The following is a 23,938-nucleotide window of genomic DNA, read 5'->3' on the forward strand; positions in this document are numbered from 1 at the left end:
GGCAATAGCGATTCATACAGAAACCCAATCCGTTTTGATGATATGTCATGCCTAAGGGAAGCTGTTGCTGTTGTTAACTATCTTGGCCATGTTTTCTAGTTTAGAAATGTCCAATCAAATCCTTGCTTGAAAAATGTAGTCTTGCTTGAAATTGTTCTCCAAGGTTGTAGGTTTCTCATGAAAGTGAATAGCAGATCACTTGTTGGTTCTTATGCGCTGTTTCTACTCATTGTTTGGCCATTTTTTTTATATATAAGCGTAAGTCATGCCCAGAATACACGTAACAAGAGTGAGCTATTTGGTTTTTTTTTTTAGAGGCACTTCTCCGTTCCTTTGTTGATTTCCTTGCATATCTTTGTTCTGGAAAAATCTGTTTACAAAAGTTAGGTGGTAGTTTGATGTTGGGTTAGTCGGAAAATGATGCTTTACTGTCTGAAGTGGCCATAGCTGAAAGTTGCGATGTCTGTTTCAGATGTGTAGGACCTGCTTCTCTGATTTCTTATCGCTTAAGTGTAAGAATTTCGTGGTTAAGAGGTAGAAAAGTGTTTGGAAATCTTGTTGCTTTAATCCAAATGTTGATTGTTTAAGTCATTTGTTGCAACTAGATAAAAAGAAGCTACATCAGATATCATAAAAGTTGCGCTGTGAGTTTATTGCCGAACCATCTTGCATGAAGTATTTTTAGTATTTGCATGATCTCCTTCCGTGTTTTGCTTGTTTGGATGTCAAATTTCTGTTTTGTTAGTTTAAAGTTTGAATGTTAGATTAAGAAAACTTCGATTAAAGTATGCGTTTGCGTCTAAATTTGGTGTTTGAAAGTTAAAAAAATGCAGCAGTTTGGTTTGTTTTGTTGTAGAAGCTTTTCTCACGTTATTTTGCATGAAGCTGCATTATTTTCATTTTTTTTTATTCCCACAACATCTCACAAGCTGGTTTCATCACTTTGTTTGTACATTTAAATCTTGTGTCAATGATGGTTGTTATTTCTCTGGTTTGCTCACAAGCTGCAAATTCGCAGCAGAAAATGGTAGAAGCAAAGAAAGCGTCAGTTCACTGGAAGCTTTCATTTGCATGCATGGATAATTTCTGAAAAATTGTGCTTTGGCTCCTAAGTCTCCCTTTGTTTCACTATGGCCCAAATAGATTAATAATCAATCAAATTGTCCCCTCAAACTTTCTTTTTCCTTTCAATTGGATCCTAATCTTGTGAATATGGGCTGTTTAGGCATTTGAATGCATTTAATGATTCAATTTCGTATTAACATGATTATTTGAGATGCCTTGACCTTTTTTTTATTTTGGAGGGTAAATAAGTAATTTCACTCCATTAGGGCATCCACTCAAGGGAGGTACACCTTATCCCTTATTTCTCACTTTATTTGATCCTACATGCCCTATGTGACTTTATGTGTTTAATTGCATGCCTATTGAAAGTGTTTTATCTTTATCATTTACTTACTTATTGGCTTTAGTTTTGAATATTTATTTTAGTTCAATTTCGATCATTTGAAAGGCACTTGAATGCCAAAGTTGAAATAGCTGGTTATTATTTCATTCCGTTTCTCCTCTTAGATTGTAGTAGGCTTCCCCGAATGTAATAGTTAGAGCTCTATTTGCTTTATTTGCCTTATGTGTGTTTTGCATGTCTATGTGCTATGTGTTACCGCTTTCCTAGGGTCTTGCGTTTAGATATCATGCTTATGTGTTATGTGCTATATGTGATTTATGTGTTTACGTGCTTTTATTAGGTCTTACATGATTTATTTGATTGTAACCGATGTGTGACGTCACCACACTAGTTCAATGCTAGTTGTGGTCAATTTCTCGAATCCACACTAGTCCAACGCTAGTTGTGGCCCTTTGTTCCGACTTTTCTCACTAGTCCAATGCTAGTGGGAAATTGTAGACATGGGTTAGTCCAACGCTAGACCCTTAGGAGCCCCTCGAGCGTTAGATCATGATTGTGTGATAAAATCACTTCATCTCATGCATGTTTTCACTTTTAGGGTTTTTACCATGCTGCATGACACTTTTCTTATATGTGTGTATCCTTTATCCCATATCCCCTTCTATTTATATCTCCTATCTCATGTTCCCTCTTATATCCATGTCCCCTATTTCTTATAATCCTATGCATGAAACATGACATTACATTGCATTTTATTTAGGAAATTAGAAACTAGGTTAGATCATTTGCTTGCTAGATTAGGAAAACCCCTTGGATATGGGAAATGGACGAGTTTGACTTTTCTATCCTTAGCACGCTCGTATTCCCTCTATTAAAGGGAACATTGAAAGTCACGAGTATAAGTCCCCCGCACCCATTATGATGCATTCCTTTAGATCATACACATTTATATATTATTATTTTCTTACCTTTTCTTTCTTTCGAGTCTCATGACTTACATTATTCGTGACTTCTTCGAAGAGTCTTTATTGGGCGTCACAATTAATGTGATTGGTACCAAATAAGCTTTGAAAATACATTTTGACCCCCCGACACCCTCCTAGGTCTAGGATTTGCATTCATATAGTACATCCAAATGTGATAAATCTTTAGGTTAAAATAAGAAAATCTTTGACTAAATCGCGCAACTATCCTTGGTTAGGTTGAAAGGGTGCCTTGGATTCTTATCCTTGCCTTCCCTTTCTTCAAATGTGACTCCCGAATCTTTTTCTCTGATTTTCGTAGATTTGGAGTCGTTTAAAAAGGGTTTTTTCTTTAAAAATTCATTTTTTTAGGTGACTTGGTACACCTTAACTCCATACCAAGTGGCGACTCCGATTTTTCATTCAAAAAATCCTTTTTAAACTATATTTTGGGTCAAATCGTTGCATTTTCAAGTCCCATTTAGACCCATGTTTTTCTTTATTTTCTAAGAAATCAAAAACACATTTTTCACTTCAAAAATAATCAAAAGACTCATTTTCCTCAAAACTAATTTATTTTTCTTTATTAAAAAAAAATGGGGCGCGACACTAGCCTAATTCCCAACTGAGCCAACCGACTCCTCCCCAGAGCTAGAGCTAGAGCTAGGGACGCCTCTCTCACCTGCAGCTCCATCACCAGGAACGCCCCCTGGCACATTAATGCCAATCAGTCCCTGGATTAGCGCCTCACACTCGTTAATAATACCACCTGAACGGTCCCTCACTTCCCTAACCACGTTCGTAAGACGAGTATTAACCTCTTGCAACTGCTCCCTAAAAGCATTTGTTCGCTCCTGCTCTAGGGCTACCTCCTCGCGAAGCTCTCCAATCCTATCCGCTTGCATCCTCGTGATGCCTCTTAGCCTAAGTATCTCAGAGTGATCCCTCGCGGCAGCACTCCTATGCCTCCTCTCATCTAGCACTGCCAAGACCACATGGTCAGCATAAGAATAATACTGGCAACGCCTACAGCGGCGGGTCCGGCTGGCAGTGTACCAAAGCCAAATCGGACCTCCCGGCCTCTCCTGGTAATCGATAACTCGTGGCCGCCTCTGAGGTGGCTCACCTCCACCCTGTCCACTCATACCGACCATAACCTACGAAGATAGCAAAAGAATTCATATCTTAGACAAAATAAACATAATCACACTTAATGGTACCTTAACACTTCTCTCATAGGTCCTAAGGAACCAAAGTCAAACTCGCCTAAGTCAATACTAACCTAGGCTCGGATACCACCTGTGACAGCCCCACCTTCTCCTAGGGCGTACCAAAGGGGTTAGCGGGTTGCCTGACCATCTCTCGCCAGGACTACGAAGACGGTCGTATATAATCTAACATGTTTTGGCAATTTTTAACGCGCTCAAGCGATTTAAAACCCGTAAAATGGGAAGCGAAAATTGAAATCACAAATGAATAGTGACCGTCACGTCACTATCCAACCAGAATTCAATCAAATGTAGATGTCACCATACACCTTAGAGAAACATTCCTAAACCAAATAGGATACATGAACAGGGTTTAGCAGTGTTATACACATACGTTTGTAATTTACAACTCAAAGTACATTTAGGATTTTTTCCAACCATCGAGGAGCTTTACAAAAGAATAGGTCCAAACTATATGAAAACTAGCTCAACTCGTGCTTCAAAACAATATAGTTCCCTCAAAAGTTATTCATATCCCTGTAAGGAAAATAAAGTAACGAGGGTGTGTCGCGCCCCATTTTTTGATAAATAAATAAATGGTTTAAAAATGTATTTTTTGATTCAATTTGTGATTGGAAAATGAATTGTGATTTAAAAGAAAAATGAGTCTAAATGGGGGTTTGAGAATGCGACGATTTGACCCAAAATTATAGTTTAAAAAGGGTTTTTTTTAAAAAAAAAAAAATCGGAGTCGCCACTTGGTAATGAGTTAAGGTGTACCAAGTCACCAAAAAATGAATTTTTAAAGAAAAAATAGGAAAAAGTAGTAAGAAACCCCTTTTAAACGACTCCTAGTCCACGAAAACCAACGAAAAAGGTTCGGGAGTCACATTTGACGAAGGGGAAGGCAAGGATAAAATCCAAGGCACCCCTTCGACCTAGCCAAAGCTAGTTGCCTGATTTAATCAAAGATTTTCTTGTTTTAACCAAAGAATTTATTACATTTGGATGCACTACATGAATGCAAACCCTAGACCTAGGGGTATTGGGGGAAATTTCTCTTCAAAGGTTGAGTGGTGCCAATCACATTAATTGTGAAGCCCAATAACGATTCTTTGAAGAAGTCACGAATAATGCGAGTGGGATGCATGTATGCAATGTGAGGACATGAGTTTGAAAAAGTAATAAAAGACAGTAAATATGTAAATGAAAATGTGCACGTGAGTGGGCAAGGTACGGTATGTGAAATGAAGTGCATGTGTGCAAGTAATGACGAAAGTGCTCGTGTGCAAATGAAAATATAAGGGTGCACATGTGCAAGATGGGAGGAAAAAAATGAAAGTGTGATAAGAGTATAAAATGGTAGAGTGAATGCATGATCCTAGGGAATGTATGCATATTGGGTACGGGGAGACCTAAATCGTGACTCAATTTGCCCTTTTATAGAGGGAATACAAGCGTGCTAAGGCTTAGAAAAAGCCACACTCGTCTATATCCCATATTTAAGGGGACTCTCAAGCGAATGAACCCTATAACTAGCATGAAATGTAAAAATCCTAAAATGGAGGGAAAAGGGGTTCGAGGGGCATGCAAAATGATAAAACTAAAAAGAATGCATGACATGTAATGAACATGCAAACATGTACTAACGAGGGGAAATCCCTAAGGGTCTAGCGTTGGACTAGCCCATTCTATGAATTCCGACTAGCGTTGGACTAGTGGAAACGTACATTCATCCATTCCATTCATCTACACTACAGAGAGCTAGTAGATATGCCAAACACTCATAAACACGTAGCACGTAACACTTAACATGCTCGACTAGATGCAAAACCTAATAAAGCAAGTAACACGTAACACATAGGCATGCAACCAAACTAATGAACTTATTACATTCACTAACTAAAACAAAAGGGGAAGGGGAAAATGGACCAAATTGCTCGCCAAAGCCCTATCTATTACAAGCCAAGAGGTGTACACATACCCCATTAAAAGAATAACTTAATGAAAATGAAAGTAAATGACATAAATGAAAGGAATTAAGGAAAGCCTAGGAAAGCAAAGTAGACATGCAATTCTCACTTAGCACGTTGGATCACATAGGAGAGACACAAAAAGGGATAAAAGAAATTATACCGCCCCCTTTGAACGATGTCCAAATGAAAGAAAAATGGCTTCAAAACAATAAAAAGGTCAAGATTATAAAGTTCACAAATTCATGTATTAAGTACCACCTAAACAAATGAAAGCAAACGAGCAGTCAAATTGCAAAGTTGAGGCTACCAAGGACTCAATTGCAAACACTAACCAAGCACTCGAGCCTAATCAAACACTTTTAGGAACTTCAAGGGTCCAGGGGCAAAGAAAAGGGCAAGTAATAGTTCAAATGCAAATAGCTTAGGACTTAATTGCAAGAACATGGAATGTAATTGGGCCATAATGCATTGCTGCAAAAATCACAGGGACCCAATTGATTAGTTTTCTCAATTTTGTGGGTCATAATGGCATAAGGGGAAACTTGAGGGGTTAAAATGTAAACTTTAGAACACATTGAATGCATGCTACGTAGAAAAACTGAAATCTTCTTTACTTCTGCAAATTCCTGCCGCAAGCTTGGACAGCTTCAAAACATACATATTTCATACCAGAAAAAAACACAAAAACTCATTTGTTTACCAACCCAAACTCACATGAAATCTAAATTGCCAACCCAAGCATGATTGCCTATCACTATATGATCTAATGAAGAGTATCCCAAGCAAGAAAAACAAGGAAAGAAACAGAAGAAATTCCAAACCTTGCTCAAAACATCAAACCAGACCATCCAAATAAACATGCTAAAGCCTAGACCATAAAGCAACCAAAATACTAGACATTTGTACAAGAATCCTTAAGGCAACGTCCTGCAATTTACATGAATGATACACTTCTGCAACTAAAAATGAAGCATGCTTTCTTTTGTTTTCAAGTTTGCTGCAAGTTTTTCAACCGCAGCTTTTCTTTTCATTTTCATCATGCAAACCAGATTTTTGATTCAAACTCACAGCTTTGATTAGATATTCCTCATTTCAATATCACAACTTTACTGAATAACAAACTACATGATGATCACAATCAAATGACCAGAAACTTGGAAAGATATAATACGCAAATTCTGGAAAAAGAATGCAGAAAAAGAGAAACAAAAACTCTCTTATCATCTCACCAACATAGGCTGAATACCAGAATTTTGGCTTGGGCATGCATATGGTGTATGAACTGAGCAACAAACCACATCATTACCATCATCCAAGCAGGCAGAAAACTTAGAAATATCCCATGCAAAATTCTGGGCAAGTATGCAAACATTTGATGAACAAAACTGCTACAATTTTTTACCCACTCAGCCGAGAAAGCCTTCATGAAAACGATTCAACGCATTTCCCATCATTCAAACCCAACATACGAAGACTTAAAACAAATGTAGGGGAAATATCTAACCAGCTTTCGAACAAAAAAAAAAAAATGGAATGACATGATTTGAAAACATATTGACTTTGAAGAAAAACAAGAATTTCTGCAGCTTTTCTTTGCAAATTCAGCATGTCTACAAACATTTACATGACCCAAGGAAACCTGGAAATGCCTTACTCAATGACCCAGAACTTCAACCCAATCTACCTTAGATTAAACAGCAAAATCATAAGTTCCATCCCTGCCTTCCTCCCCCCAGAAAATCCAGAAGCAAAAGATGCAAACTTTAGCTATTTTTCTGCAGTAAACTTCGGACTGTGCATTCCCAGATTGAAACGTAAGCATAATCATTGAACAACAACCAAGAACATGCAGCCTGCTAACCAGATTCTACAACATTTAAGTAAGCAACAAAAAACAAAACCATGATACAAACAAACAGCAGCAAAAGGCGACAGCTTTGGACAATGAAAAGGACCGCACAAAAATAGCATCTGTCTAGCAACCAAATCCACAACGCATGAGTACAGAATCTCTGGTTTACTAAGCTTGAAGCTTCAGGGAAATGACACAAGACTAACTAAAGGAAAGGATGGATTTACCTGAGGATGCTAGCGTAATCAACGAAGGTGAGGTATTTCAGGGAAATCACGAAAGCTGCCAGGACGAACCCAGAAATTATGCTGCAGCGATTTCCCGTAATGCAGAACCCGTTACTTCAAGCTTCAATCTATTGGCCTGGGAGATAATTTCAGTCGCCTATTGTTGACCAAAGCTTGTTCCTTCTCTGGTTTTCTTTTCACTCTCGAAGCTTTCCCTCACTCTTTCTAATTTCTGGTTCCTCTTTTTCTTTGTTTCTTTCTCGATCTCTTTTCTCTCCTCTGGTTTTCTTCCCTAGCCGTTGTCTTGATTGATGGGAATGTTGTAGCTTGACGATGAAGAGGACGATAGAGCTTTGATGGCCACCCAGATGAATTGCGGCGGCCCTCCTTTTCCTTAGCTCTGCTTTTTCTCCTCTGAAATCCCTCCAGCCGTCTCCCTCATTCTTTTTTCTTTTCTGCCGTCATTCTCTATCTCCCCCTCAAACTGCGTTTCTGCTCTATTTATACCAGGAACCTTACTCTCAAACCCTCACCTGAAAGGTGAGGATCAGAGTGGAGGTTTTACTGGGCAACTTAGAGCCCTCCGATGGGCACACTCGACTGTATTTCCGCAGCTTGCATGGAATTCTTCCTTTTTTTTTTAAGAATAATATAAATAACAATAAAAACAATAATAATTCAAACAAACTTAAACTTAAATAAAATGTACAAAATTAGCAACAAAAAGAAAGAAAAAAATAATAATAATAATAAAAAAAAACTAAGATTTTCCTCTTTTTCTTCTTTTTTCCATTTTCATTCATTTTCCCCTTTTTTTTTAAAAAAAAAAATTCTACGCTAAAATGGCTAAAAAAACTAAAACTAAAAGTAAATAAAACCAATTGTGACAAATAAAAATAGAACAAATAAAAAAAATGAATAGTAAATAAATAAATAATAAAACACCAAAAATTTGGTGTCTACAGGGTGAGCTTACGCTCGTGAGGTACCAATAAGACACATCAATAAACACATTTTATCACATAGAGATTTCAAAGCTCATAAACAAAACAAGTCAATGAAAGGATACAATTGGCTCTCAAGAGCCATTTTCCACTGGCCGTACTTGATCTCCAACCCGTTGACACTCCGTCAACCTTTGAAGAGAAGAATATCCCATAGATCCCCACTTTACTCCATATCCCTTCCACCGGTCACCCCCTTATTGGGTCCGAACACTTCACAGTAACAGAGAGGGTAATACTCGAGTATACCATAAGGTCGAGGAGTTAACACTCCACTCGATTGCAGTGAACCCAAGGTCCCTTATCGATTCGCCCAAGCCCTTGCCGGCTCGATTCGATTAAAGACCATTGGGGTATGAGCTCAGATAGCACAGTTAAGTTGTAGGGTAAAATCCTCAGCCATGTCAAATCACACATGTAGACAATTTCACATTTGACAGTAACAGTAATACAAATAAGAGATCGAGAGCGATAAAGTACACTCTCGTCTCATTCAAGCCACTCAAGTTCACATGACAAGTATACACAATCATTTAAGCATTAGACCATATAATGGTACTGTGACGCCCCGAAAAAAAAAAAAGAGTTTGAGAACCCGTAAAAACCCTAATCTTTTCCGAGGGTTTTATTTCCTTTAATAGCATGTTTTCTGCATTTCCTGGCTTAGGAAATTTTCCTGAGGAATTTTTATGAGTAATTATAGTTTTTAGATGGTTTTTCTAGTATTGGAGAGTTTTTGGAAAATTAAGAGTGTATAATGGACGTGGGACCCACTAGTGCGAAAAGTTCGGAAAAATTCGGCCAATAAGGTTAAGTTTCGGATACTGTGTAAAATTTATCGGGTGTTAAGAGATAAGTAGAGTGTGTGAAATGATTGATGTGAGAGAGAAAAGAAAGGATAGGATTGCATTTATGAGAGTGACAAGTGTCACCATTTCATTTGATTTGACTTAAGAGTTACTATTCATTTTTTTTTGACTTTTGACCAAAATTGGTTAAATATCTAAAAATTTCACAAAAAATCACCATTTTCTTACCTTGGATGGCCGGCCCTCTTAGCTCAAGAAGGAAGAAAGCTTCTTCAATTTTCAAGCTTCCAATTAGCTCAAATCAACCAAAACAATTGCATAAATTAGTTTCTACTCCATAAAATCTTTCTAGTTGGTGTTAGTGGTTGATTTGGTGAAGTTTTTTGGAAGAGTTAAGGTGTCCAACATCTCTATCTCTCTTGGTTACTAGGTGAGTGGTGTGTGAATTCCCTCTTGCACTTAATGAAGCTTAAGTTATGCTTATTAGTGATTAAAGTGCTGAAATTTCTGGTTTTATCTTGGTTTGAAGTGATTTGGTGAAGTTTTGATTTTATTGATGATTTTTCTGGTTTAATTGGATTATGGTGTTGTGGTTGTTTATGATGATTGATAATGAGGGGTTATGACTCTAGTGGATGGAAATGATTGATATTTGCAACCAATTTTGGATTTGGAATAAATTTTGGAAAGTTAGGGTTCATGAAGCTACATTCTGCCCGAATTTATTGCACCATGTTAGAAGCCGAATTGGCCTTGGCTTGAAACATGAAAGTTGTAGGTATTGATGAGGTTGAAGTGCCTGCAAAATTTCAGGTCATTTGGATTAGTGTAGAGTGAGATATGTCGATTTTACTATTGCTGATCTGGGTTGCTCAGAATGTGAAAACTGCGCTTGTAATCGCTTGTTTTGACTGGAATTGGTTTGGCTTTTGTTGTTGGTGTCTTCTGAGGAAATGTAGCTGGATGTCTTAGCTAACATATGCCTTTGGAATTTCGGCATTTGGACCTGTATAGACTGAGTTGTGTTCATTACAGCATTGTGTGATTTGTAAACCTGTTTTTGGTGGTTCTGGTGTAGTATTTGGCATATTTGGCCTAGTTGTGCTAGGATTTGGATTGAGTGGCCTTCTACATTGTTGTAGCCCTGTTTCATAGCTTCGAAACGGTGGGTCTTACACCCCCATCCGACAATCGTACCGCCTTTGGTACCATTACCGCAAAATGACGTCAAAACTGTTTTTCTGGTTTTGAGCTTAACCTTCATTTCCGGACTTTTCCCTAGCTTGACTTGTCTTTGTACTACTTGGAGATTGCTGAATGGATATTAGATGAACTTATTTGTGTGACTTTGGGACTGGCTGAAGTAATAATGAAGCCATGATGGCTGGAAAAGTTAGCAAATGTAGGGGAAGTGCTGTCCGAACTTTGAAGGGACTTGTTTGCATTGGGTTTGTGATCTAAGGCTTGGATTTGAGCAAGGCAATGTTATATGATGGATGGTTTCTGAGCCGTGGAGGTGAGTGACCTCAAACTACTTCTAAAGTTATTTATGAACCGTTTCTTACATTATTTACTTTTGAACTGTCTCCAAAGTTACTTTTGAAATGTTTTTGTGCATATCATGCGTGCTGGCATGTGAGTGTGCCTTGTTTGCTATATTTCTTGACTTCATGACTTGTATTTTGGTTGATAACGTGTTAAGCGCTTATAATGATTTCCAAAATGAGTTTTCGAGGCGAGTGTGTACTTTATCGCACTCGACCTCGATAAATGTGAAATTTTCGATTGAAATGTTACTTGCGCATGAATGTAAGCCTTTTGGGCTGAACTGGCTATTGCCCCTTGTTACCGGTCGTCTTGAGCCAGAAGCGGACTCGGTCAGGCGATTAGGAACTTGGGTGAACGTTTGGTATACTCGAGTATTACCTATGTAGGTTGGTGGAGCCTGGCCAAAAGCCAGGGACGGGGTGAATGAAATGAAATGAATGACCAAATGAGCGAGGAAATGTCAGGAGAATGAATGTATCCTTTCATGAATGTTACTATCGCTTTCCATTGTAAATGTTTCTTGAATTATTGATTATTGATGGTTAATGTGTTGGCTTTGTTATGTAATTTCATGTTCGGAACCTTATTGAGATTTTAGCTCATTGAGCTTTGTGGAATTACCATGTGGTGTCATTTTCTGCTTTTGTTTTACTCTCACTGTGCAAATGTTGACTTGTAACAAAATTACATTTTTACCCCCGGTTACTTATTGAACTTCTAAAACATTACAATGATTTCACTGGCTCACGAGAGCAAAAATACGTACATCTGATTTCTGAACCATGACATCAATGAAATGAATTTTTGTGAAAACTATTTGATTACTGATTTTACTGGTTACTCACTGGGCTTTTAGCTCACCCCAAAAATGTTTTATTTCCCCCCCCCACAGGGCTCGTGGCGAAGAAAAGCTTGGGGTGCTTATTCACGTGACTGGATGGCTTATTTCGTGTACAGTTTAAGTTTGGATCTATTTTATGTACGAGTTGGTCTTGTATAAATATTTGAAGTTGATATGGATGTAAGTATACGTTCCACGATTGGAATCAGTTTCCGCTGCATTTGTAATATGTAATCATTGGAGAATTTGATGTAATTTTGAGATTTATATTGTAATCTGTTTAAGGAATGTAGTGAACGACTGAGTCCCGGCGAGAGTTGGGCAGGCGGCCCGCCGAACCTTGGGGTACGCCCTAGGGAGAGGTGGGGCCGTTACAGGTACGCTCACCAAAGTAAGTAAGCAAATTCACAAGTTAGCTTCAGGCGTAGGCGTCGGATCACGGGCACGACCTATACAACAAGAATATCCCAATTAAGACTCGAATACGAGTCAAATCAATCCACACACTATGTGAGGCCCCAGTTCGTTCTACGTTGATATATTCATTAATTGGGCGGTAACGTTTGGTTTTGGGAGTATTTCGAAAACCCTAAGTAGGGATTAAGATTTAAACCCAAAGTTCCGGTTAAGATTGAAAACCCGTTTTCCTACATTTTCTTTATTAGAAAATTCCCCAGATAATTTTTATGAGTAAATATAGTTTTTAGATGATTTTTCTGGTATTGGTTAGATTTTGAGAAATTAAGAACGTATATCGGACGTGGGACCCACTAGTGCGAAAAGTTCGGAAAAATTCGGCCAATTAGGTTAAATTCCGGATACTGTGTAAAATTTATCGGGTGTTAAGAGATAAGTAGAGAGTGAGATATGATTGATGTGAGAGAGAAAAGAAAGGATAGGAATGCATTAATGGTGGTCACCATTTCATTGGAGAAGACTTAAGAATTACTATTCACTTTCTTGACTTTTTTGACCAAAAGATTAAATATCCAAAAATTGCTCAAAAATCACCATTTTTCTTGCACCTTGTGGCCGGCTCTCTCCTCTCTCTCTTTCTCTCTCTCTTGCTCCAAGTACAAAGAAGAAACACTTCAATCTTGTTCCAAATCATCAAACCAACCATCCAACCTTGATTTTGCTCCATAAAACATCTTCAAGTGGTGGTTGTGAGTTGTTTTGTGGATTTGTTTGGAAGAGCTAAGGTGGTCTACAACTCCTCTTCTCTTGTATACTAGATAAGTGATGTTTTACTACTTCCTTATACTTAATGATGGTTATTTTGTGCTTAATGGTGGCATAAGTGTTAGAATATATGATTTATTTCTTGATTTGAAGAGTTTTGGTGAAGTTTTCCATTTTATGATGAATTTTCTGGTTTAAAATGAATGGGATGTTGTGGCCTTGTATGATGATTGGCAATGGACTATAATAACTCTAGTAGGTGTGAATTGTTGATAAATGCAATCAATTATGGATTTGGATGGAAAAATGGAAAGTTAGGGTTTATAAAATCCCAATTCTGTCCGGTTTTGGATCATAAGGTTAGAGGCCAAATTGGACTTTGCTCAAAACATGAAAGTTGTAGGTATTGATGTGTATAAGGTGCCTGTAAAATTTCAGGGCATTTAGATTAGTGTAGAGTGAGTTATGACGAAATTACTGTAGCTGTTCTGCTTTGATCAGAATGCGAAAACTGCGTTGGTATTTGGCTGTTTTGACTGGAATTGGTTTGGATTTTGAAGTTGGTGTCTTCTGATGAAATGTAACTGGATGTCTTAGCTAACATATGCCTTTGGAATTTCGGCATTTGGACTTGTATGGACTGAGTTATATCGATTACAGTTTTCTGCATTTTGCAAACCTGTTTTGGGAATTCTGGTATACTATTTTGCATATTTGACCTAGTTGTGTTAGGAACTGGATTGAGTGACCTTCTACATTGTTGTAGCTCTGTTTCTTAGCTTCGAAACGGTGGGTCTTACACCCCCATCCAATAACCGTAATGAATTTGGTGCCATTACCGCATATTAAGGTCAAATACGGTTTGTGATCCTGTTTTGCAATTCTGGTATAGTGTCTTGCATTTTTGACCTTGTTACATTCAAAATTGGACAAAGTTTCCTTCTTCAACATTGTAGCCCCTTAAGTCCCGGATATCCCTGTAAATTTTCAGGTTAAACGGATTGGTATATCCTGAGCTATAAACGAAATACTCAGACCTGTTTTGACCGTCAAATTCTGTTACGTTTTTGGAAAGTTTATGACTGGAACTTTGGCTTCACATTTGACTGGGTTACAAGCTGTTTGGGCTTGAGACTAAAACACCAAACTTATAGCCCTATATCAGAGCTTTCTAACGCCCTTGGAATTTCATGAATCGGATTTATAAAACCTGAGATATAGCCGAGCAAACATGGCCTGCCCGTGAAAATGACCATTTTCTGGTCAGATCTGTTTTGGTACTGATGACCAATTTCCGTTCCGAATTTGGATTGCCGACCTTCATGAAAGTTGTTCCATTTAGAACGAACTATCTAACTGCCAATTTTCAGCTCTTTTGACTATGTGTAGCATAGAAAACAGTTTGCACTCAAAACTGACCATTTGTGCATCGGCCAGATTTCGTAAGCGATTGTGTTTGGTTCATTTGGGACTGAAGCCTCCAGTTTCAGTTCCGGATGTCTTCATAACAGTTGTTGTTCATCTGTTAAGCTTCGATTTGGCATCTCATACGCCTTAATCCGATATTCGTAGCTCAACTTATGGGTAAACTAGAAATGAGTATCAAATCTGCCGTTTCCGTTTTCGTCCGTCATATTTACGTGCGCGCGTGTCGTTTTGCCGTTTTGCTTGTTTTGGGCATGTTAGTGGCCGGTTGTGATAAAATCTTCTATTTCAGACAGCGGTGAGCTAGGCGGAGTCGGTGGGGCCCACTACTAGCGAACGCGCGAAGCGATTTTGCCTTCGTACTACTTTCGATATTTTGAATAAGTATTCAGGCCAGTTTGGTGTGTTTTCTTTGCTATGTGTTTGAGATATGTGAAAAGGGCACTTAGGTGAGAGTGTACTTTATCGCACTCGACCTAAACCCTAATTTGAATGTATAATTGTACTTGGCATATGTATATGAACCTTTTGGAACCAAAACCCTTGAGCTTGTGGCTCGGGGCGACTTTCGAATAAAGTTTGTGAAGTTTGCAAAGTTTGTGATTTTGAATAATTTTGTGAAGTTTGTGAGTTTGGGGCGAACTCTTGACCTGGTTGGACTATTCGAGCCGGTTAGGGCTTGGTCGAAGTCAGTCCAACTTAGTCTGAGGTCACCAAGTTTGTAGGTTCATGTTATGAACCAATTTTGTGAATCCGGTTCACCGAGAAGGTGACCAAGTTTGTGACCCGAGCTTGTGACTCAAGCTCAAGTTTGTGATTTCGTTCGCCCGGGCAAGTTTGTGAGGTGACTGGCCAGTGAGGGTGATAAGGTGTCGGTGGGTGTACAAGTGAAGTTCTACGGACTATTATTTGTGGTCGACGGAGTGTCGGCAGGAGATCATGCATGGCACATGAATTGGCTTTGGAGCCACCCGTATCCTTATTATATGATGTTGTTCTTTTCTGCTTTTGCTTTACTCTTATTGTGTAATTGTTGCTACATGAATTTACGCTTTCGCCCCTGTTTACTTACTAAGCATATAGCTTACCCCATTCCTTTTGTTTTCCTTAGCAGGGGCCGACGCGGGGACTTTTGGCTCGTATACTAGTATAGTTGGTTTGGCTTGTAATAGTTGAACAGTTAGGACGTTTGTTTTGTTTTGGTGGTTTGACTCGATACTTTTGGAGAATGTAATTATAACTCTTTTGGGGTTGTATATAGTACTCTTTTGAATTTTCTGGCTTTGATTGTTTTAAGTTTTGAGTCCTGGCGCGAGCTAGGCAGGCGGCCCGCCGATACCCTTGGGTTCGCCCTTGGGAGAAGTGGGGCCGTTACAGTTGGTATCAGAGCTTAGGCTTCAGATCTCTGTAGTGTATCCTAGGCTGAAAGTTTAGGATGCCGGACTGTGGGATTTGATTTTATTTGAAAGTTAAGCAATTGAGGGATAAAACCTATAGCTGCTTCGCGTGGTCTCTGCGCGGGGTGAGCCTGGATGAAGTGGTGAATAAGTATGAAGGACTAGATGCTCGGTCAAGCATAAGTTATGGATCATAAATGTTATAGGCCTTAAATCTTTCAAATGGTATCTGAGGACCATAGGTAGGTTCGTCAGGTAGGAATTTCGATTGTAGATAGTTTACTCTTGGGACTGCAGCTTGAGATGTGAATTATCTTATTTCGGATTCTTGTGCCTGAGTACTCCAGAGTTGAGGCGCTGCTAAGTACTTGAGATTTGCATTTTGGGGAACATGAACAAGCTTTGTCTGGCTAGAGTGAGTACAAGAGATCAACGGGCACTTTGGGAAGTGGAGTAAGAAACCGGACGAGGGTGGTTTTCACTGAGTGTGGGACGACAAGTCGCGTTTCTTTCATTTGCCCTTGTATTGTCCCTACATGTCATTTACTTGTGGTATATTAATACCTGCATCTATAGTACTTGCTGCACTTGACTTTGTCTAACTTGAAATGTCTCTTGGTGTATATGGTGCATTATATTGCGTACATTTTGGCGTGACTTGTATATATATGTACACCTTTTGATCTTTTGATTATTTCGAGTTTTTCAACCCTTAGCTCGTTGATTGCAATTTCGAGGACGAAATTATCCTAAGTGGGGGAGATTGTGAGGCCCCAGTTCGTTCTACGTTGATATATTCATTAATTGGGCGGTAACGTTTGGTTTTGGGAGTATTTCGAAAACCCTAAGTAGGGATTAAGATTTAAACCCTAAGTTCCGGTTAAGATTGAAAACCCGTTTTCCTACATTTTCTTTATTAGAAAATTCCCCAGATAATTTTTATGAGTAAATATAGTTTTTAGATGATTTTTCTGGTTTAAAAAGAATGGGATGTTGTGGCCTTGTATGATGATTGGCAATGGACTATAATAACTCTAGTAGGTGTGAATTGTTGATAAATGCAATCAATTATGGATTTGGATGGAAAAATGGAAAGTTAGGGTTTATAAAATCCCAATTCTGTCCGGTTTTGGATCATAGGGTTAGAGGCCGAATTGGACTTTGCTCAAAACATGAAAGTTGTAGGTATTGATGTGTATAAGGTGCCTGTAAAATTTCAGGGCATTTAGATTAGTGTAGAGTGAGTTATGACGAAATTACTGTAGCTGTTCTGCTTTGATCAGAATGCGAAAACTGCGTTGGTATTTGGCTGTTTTGACTGGAATTGGTTTGGATTTTGAAGTTGGTGTCTTCTGATGAAATGTAACTGGATGTCTTAGCTAACATATGCCTTTGGAATTTCGGCATTTGGACTTGTATGGACTGAGTTATATCGATTACAGTTTTCTGCATTTTGCAAACCTGTTTTGGGAATTCTGGTATACTATTTTGCATATTTGACCTAGTTGTGTTAGGAACTGGATTGAGTGACCTTCTACATTGTTGTAGCTCTGTTTCTTAGCTTCGAAACGGTGGGTCTTACACCCCCATCCAATAACCGTAATGAATTTGGTGCCATTACCGCATATTAAGGTCAAATACGGTTTGTGATCCTGTTTTGCAATTCTGGTATAGTGTCTTGCATTTTTGACCTTGTTACATTCAAAATTGGACAAAGTTTCCTGCTTCAACATTGTAGCCCCTTAAGTCCCGGATATCCCTGTAAATTTCCAGGTTAAACGGATTAGTATATCCTGAGCTATAAACGAAATACTCAGACCTGTTTTGACAGTCAAATTCTGTTACGTTTTTGGAAAGTTTATGACTGGAACTTTGGCTTCACATTTGACTGGGTTACAAGCTGTTTGGGCTTGAGACTAAAACACCAAACTTATAGCCCTATATCATAGCTTTCTAACGCCCTTGGAATTTCATGAATCGGATTTATAAAACCTGAGATATAGCCGAGCAAACATGGCCTGCCCGTGAAAATGACCATTTTCTGGTCAGATCTGTTTTGGTACTGATGACCAATTTCCGTTCCGAATTTGGATTGCCGACCTTCATGAAAGTTGTTCCATTTAGAACGAACTATCTAACTGCCAATTTTCAGCTCTTTTGACTATGTGTAGCATAGAAAACAGTTTGCACTCAAAACTGACCATTTGTGCATCGGCCAGATTTCGTAAGCGATTGTGTTTGGTTCATTTGGGACTGAAGCCTCCAGTTTCAGTTCCGGATGTCTTCATAACAGTTGTTGTTCATCTGTTAAGCTTCGATTTGGCATCTCATACGCCTTAATCCGATATTCGTAGCTCAACTTATGGGTAAACTAGAAATGAGTATCAAATCTGCCGTTTCCGTTTTCGTCCGTCATATTTACGTGCGCGCGTGTCGTTTTGCCGTTTTGCTTGTTTTGGGCATGTTAGTGGCCGGTTGTGATAAAATCTTCTATTTCAGACAGCGGTGAGCTAGGCGGAGTCGGTGGGGCCCACTACTAGCGAACGCGCGAAGCGATTTTGCCTTCGTACTACTTTCGATATTTTGAGTAAGTATTCAGGCCAGTTTGGTGTGTTTTCTTTGCTATGTGTTTGAGATATGTGAAAAGGGCACTTAGGCGAGAGTGTACTTTATCGCACTCGACCTAAACCCTAATTTGAATGTATAATTGTACTTGGCATATGTATATGAACCTTTTGGAACCAAAACCCTTGAGCTTGTGGCTCGGGGCGACTTTCGAATAAAGTTTGTGAAGTTTGCAAAGTTTGTGATTTTGAATAATTTTGTGAAGTTTGTGAGTTTGGGGCGAACTCTTGACCTGGTTGGACTATTCGAGCCGGTTAGGGCTTGGTCGAAGTCAGTCCAACTTAGTCTGAGGTCACCAAGTTTGTAGGTTCATGTTATGAACCAATTTTGTGAATCCGGTTCACCGAGAAGGTGACCAAGTTTGTGACCCGAGCTTGTGACTCAAGCTCAAGTTTGTGATTTCGTTCGCCCGGGCAAGTTTGTGAGGTGACTGGCCAGTGAGGGTGATAAGGTGTCGGTGGGTGTACAAGTGAAGTTCTACGGACTATTATTTGTGGTCGACGGAGTGTCGGCAGGAGATCATGCATGGCACATGAATTGGCTTTGGAGCCACCCGTATCCTTATTATATGATGTTGTTCTTTTCTGCTTTTGCTTTACTCTTATTGTGTAATTGTTGCTACATGAATTTACGCTTTCGCCCCTGTTTACTTACTAAGCATATAGCTTACCCCATTCCTTTTGTTTTCCTTAGCAGGGGCCGACGCGGGGACTTTTGACTCGTATACTAGTATAGTTGGTTTGGCTTGTAATAGTTGAACAGTTAGGACGTTTGTTTTGTTTTGGTGGTTTGACTCGATACTTTTGGAGAATGTAATTATAACTCTTTTGGGGTTGTATATAGTACTCTTTTGAATTTTCTGGCTTTGATTGTTTTAAGTTTTGAGTCCTGGCGCGAGCTAGGCAGGCGGCCCGCCGATACCCTTGGGTTCGCCCTTGGGAGAAGTGGGGCCGTTACAGTTGGTATCAGAGCTTAGGCTTCAGATCTCTGTAGTGTATCCTAGGCTGAAAGTTTAGGATGCCGGACTGTGGGATTTGATTTTATTTGAAAGTTAAGCAATTGAGGGATAAAACCTATAGCTGCTTCGCGTGGTCTCTGCGCGGGGTGAGCCTGGATGAAGTGGTGAATAAGTATGAAGGACTAGATGCTCGGTCAAGCATAAGTTATGGATCATAAATGTTATAGGCCTTAAATCTTTCAAATGGTATCTGAGGACCATAGGTAGGTTCGTCAGGTAGGAATTTCGATTGTAGATAGTTTACTCTTGGGACTGCAGCTTGAGATGTGAATTATCTTATTTCGGATTCTTGTGCCTGAGTACTCCAGAGTTGAGGCGCTGCTAAGTACTTGAGATTTGCATTTTGGGGAACATGAACAAGCTTTGTCTGGCTAGAGTGAGTACAAGAGATCAACGGGCACTTTGGGAAGTGGAGTAAGAAACCGGACGAGGGTGGTTTTCACTGAGTGTGGGACGACAAGTCGCGTTTCTTTCATTTGCCCTTGTATTGTCCCTACATGTCATTTACTTGTGGTATATTAATACCTGCATCTATAGTACTTGCTGCACTTGACTTTGTCTAACTTGAAATGTCTCTTGGTGTATATGGTGCATTATATTGCGTACATTTTGGCGTGACTTGTATATATATGTACACCTTTTGATCTTTTGATTATTTCGAGTTTTTCAACCCTTAGCTCGTTGATTGCAATTTCGAGGACGAAATTATCCTAAGTGGGGGAGATTGTGAGGCCCCAGTTCGTTCTACGTTGATATATTCATTAATTGGGCGGTAACGTTTGGTTTTGGGAGTATTTCGAAAACCCTAAGTAGGGATTAAGATTTAAACCCTAAGTTCCGGTTAAGATTGAAAACCCGTTTTCCTACATTTTCTTTATTAGAAAATTCCCCAGATAATTTTTATGAGTAAATATAGTTTTTAGATGATTTTTCTGGTTTAAAAAGAATGGGATGTTGTGGCCTTGTATGATGATTGGCAATGGACTATAATAACTCTAGTAGGTGTGAATTGTTGATAAATGCAATCAATTATGGATTTGGATGGAAAAATGGAAAGTTAGGGTTTATAAAATCCCAATTCTGTCCGGTTTTGGATCATAGGGTTAGAGGCCGAATTGGACTTTGCTCAAAACATGAAAGTTGTAGGTATTGATGTGTATAAGGTGCCTGTAAAATTTCAGGGCATTTAGATTAGTGTAGAGTGAGTTATGACGAAATTACTGTAGCTGTTCTGCTTTGATCAGAATGCGAAAACTGCGTTGGTATTTGGCTGTTTTGACTGGAATTGGTTTGGATTTTGAAGTTGGTGTCTTCTGATGAAATGTAACTGGATGTCTTAGCTAACATATGCCTTTGGAATTTCGGCATTTGGACTTGTATGGACTGAGTTATATCGATTACAGTTTTCTGCATTTTGCAAACCTGTTTTGGGAATTCTGGTATACTATTTTGCATATTTGACCTAGTTGTGTTAGGAACTGGATTGAGTGACCTTCTACATTGTTGTAGCTCTGTTTCTTAGCTTCGAAACGGTGGGTCTTACACCCCCATCCAATAACCGTAATGAATTTGGTGCCATTACCGCATATTAAGGTCAAATACGGTTTGTGATCCTGTTTTGCAATTCTGGTATAGTGTCTTGCATTTTTGACCTTGTTACATTCAAAATTGGACAAAGTTTCCTGCTTCAACATTGTAGCCCCTTAAGTCCCGGATATCCCTGTAAATTTCCAGGTTAAACGGATTAGTATATCCTGAGCTATAAACGAAATACTCAGACCTGTTTTGACAGTCAAATTCTGTTACGTTTTTGGAAAGTTTATGACTGGAACTTTGGCTTCACATTTGACTGGGTTACAAGCTGTTTGGGCTTGAGACTAAAACACCAAACTTATAGCCCTATATCATAGCTTTCTAACGCCCTTGGAATTTCATGAATCGGATTTATAAAACCTGAGATATAGCCGAGCAAACATGGCCTGCCCGTGAAAATGACCATTTTCTGGTCAGATCTGTTTTGGTACTGATGACCAATTTCCGTTCCGAATTTGGATTGCCGACCTTCATGAAAGTTGTTCCATTTAGAACGAACTATCTAACTGCCAATTTTCAGCTCTTTTGACTATGTGTAGCATAGAAAACAGTTTGCACTCAAAACTGACCATTTGTGCATCGGCCAGATTTCGTAAGCGATTGTGTTTGGTTCATTTGGGACTGAAGCCTCCAGTTTCAGTTCCGGATGTCTTCATAACAGTTGTTGTTCATCTGTTAAGCTTCGATTTGGCATCTCATACGCCTTAATCCGATATTCGTAGCTCAACTTATGGGTAAACTAGAAATGAGTATCAAATCTGCCGTTTCCGTTTTCGTCCGTCATATTTACGTGCGCGCGTGTCGTTTTGCCGTTTTGCTTGTTTTGGGCATGTTAGTGGCCGGTTGTGATAAAATCTTCTATTTCAGACAGCGGTGAGCTAGGCGGAGTCGGTGGGGCCCACTACTAGCGAACGCGCGAAGCGATTTTGCCTTCGTACTACTTTCGATATTTTGAGTAAGTATTCAGGCCAGTTTGGTGTGTTTTCTTTGCTATGTGTTTGAGATATGTGAAAAGGGCACTTAGGCGAGAGTGTACTTTATCGCACTCGACCTAAACCCTAATTTGAATGTATAATTGTACTTGGCATATGTATATGAACCTTTTGGAACCAAAACCCTTGAGCTTGTGGCTCGGGGCGACTTTCGAATAAAGTTTGTGAAGTTTGCAAAGTTTGTGATTTTGAATAATTTTGTGAAGTTTGTGAGTTTGGGGCGAACTCTTGACCTGGTTGGACTATTCGAGCCGGTTAGGGCTTGGTCGAAGTCAGTCCAACTTAGTCTGAGGTCACCAAGTTTGTAGGTTCATGTTATGAACCAATTTTGTGAATCCGGTTCACCGAGAAGGTGACCAAGTTTGTGACCCGAGCTTGTGACTCAAGCTCAAGTTTGTGATTTCGTTCGCCCGGGCAAGTTTGTGAGGTGACTGGCCAGTGAGGGTGATAAGGTGTCGGTGGGTGTACAAGTGAAGTTCTACGGACTATTATTTGTGGTCGACGGAGTGTCGGCAGGAGATCATGCATGGCACATGAATTGGCTTTGGAGCCACCCGTATCCTTATTATATGATGTTGTTCTTTTCTGCTTTTGCTTTACTCTTATTGTGTAATTGTTGCTACATGAATTTACGCTTTCGCCCCTGTTTACTTACTAAGCATATAGCTTACCCCATTCCTTTTGTTTTCCTTAGCAGGGGCCGACGCGGGGACTTTTGGCTCGTATACTAGTATAGTTGGTTTGGCTTGTAATAGTTGAACAGTTAGGACGTTTGTTTTGTTTTGGTGGTTTGACTCGATACTTTTGGAGAATGTAATTATAACTCTTTTGGGGTTGTATATAGTACTCTTTTGAATTTTCTGGCTTTGATTGTTTTAAGTTTTGAGTCCTGGCGCGAGCTAGGCAGGCGGCCCGCCGATACCCTTGGGTTCGCCCTTGGGAGAAGTGGGGCCGTTACAGTTGGTATCAGAGCTTAGGCTTCAGATCTCTGTAGTGTATCCTAGGCTGAAAGTTTAGGATGCCGGACTGTGGGATTTGATTTTATTTGAAAGTTAAGCAATTGAGGGATAAAACCTATAGCTGCTTCGCGTGGTCTCTGCGCGGGGTGAGCCTGGATGAAGTGGTGAATAAGTATGAAGGACTAGATGCTCGGTCAAGCATAAGTTATGGATCATAAATGTTATAGGCCTTAAATCTTTCAAATGGTATCTGAGGACCATAGGTAGGTTCGTCAGGTAGGAATTTCGATTGTAGATAGTTTACTCTTGGGACTGCAGCTTGAGATGTGAATTATCTTATTTCGGATTCTTGTGCCTGAGTACTCCATAGTTGAGGCGCTGCTAAGTACTTGAGATTTGCATTTTGGGGAACATGAACAAGCTTTGTCTGGCTAGAGTGAGTACAAGAGATCAACGGGCACTTTGGGAAGTGGAGTAAGAAACCGGACGAGGGTGGTTTTCACTGAGTGTGGGACGACAGGTCGCGTTTCTTTCATTTGCCCTTGTATTGTCCCTACATGTCATTTACTTGTGGTATGTTAATACCTGCATCTATAGTACTTGCTGCACTTGACTTTGTCTAACTTGAAATGTCTCTTGGTGTATATGGTGCATTATATTGCGTACATTTTGGCGTGACTTGTATATATATGTACACCTTTTGATCTTTTGATTATTTCGAGTTTTTCAACCCTTAGCTCGTTGATTGCAATTTCGAGGACGAAATTATCCTAAGTGGGGGAGATTGTGAGGCCCCAGTTCGTTCTACGTTGATATATTCATTAATTGGGCGGTAACGTTTGGTTTTGGGAGTATTTCGAAAACCCTAAGTAGGGATTAAGATTTAAACCCTAAGTTCCGGTTAAGATTGAA

At 39.4% G+C, this 23,938-nt stretch overlaps 1 pseudogene; it reads right to left on the reverse strand.

Moving 5' to 3' along the window:
* Positions 1-2,984: 2,984 nt before the first annotated feature.
* LOC113739029 (U-box domain-containing protein 39-like) overlaps positions 2,985-23,938 on the reverse strand; it is a 32,962-nt pseudogene continuing 12,008 nt past the window's right edge.

The sequence above is a fragment of the Coffea arabica genome, chromosome 4c (genome assembly GCF_036785885.1).
Source record: "Coffea arabica cultivar ET-39 chromosome 4c, Coffea Arabica ET-39 HiFi, whole genome shotgun sequence".
NCBI lineage: Eukaryota > Viridiplantae > Streptophyta > Magnoliopsida > Gentianales > Rubiaceae > Coffea > Coffea arabica.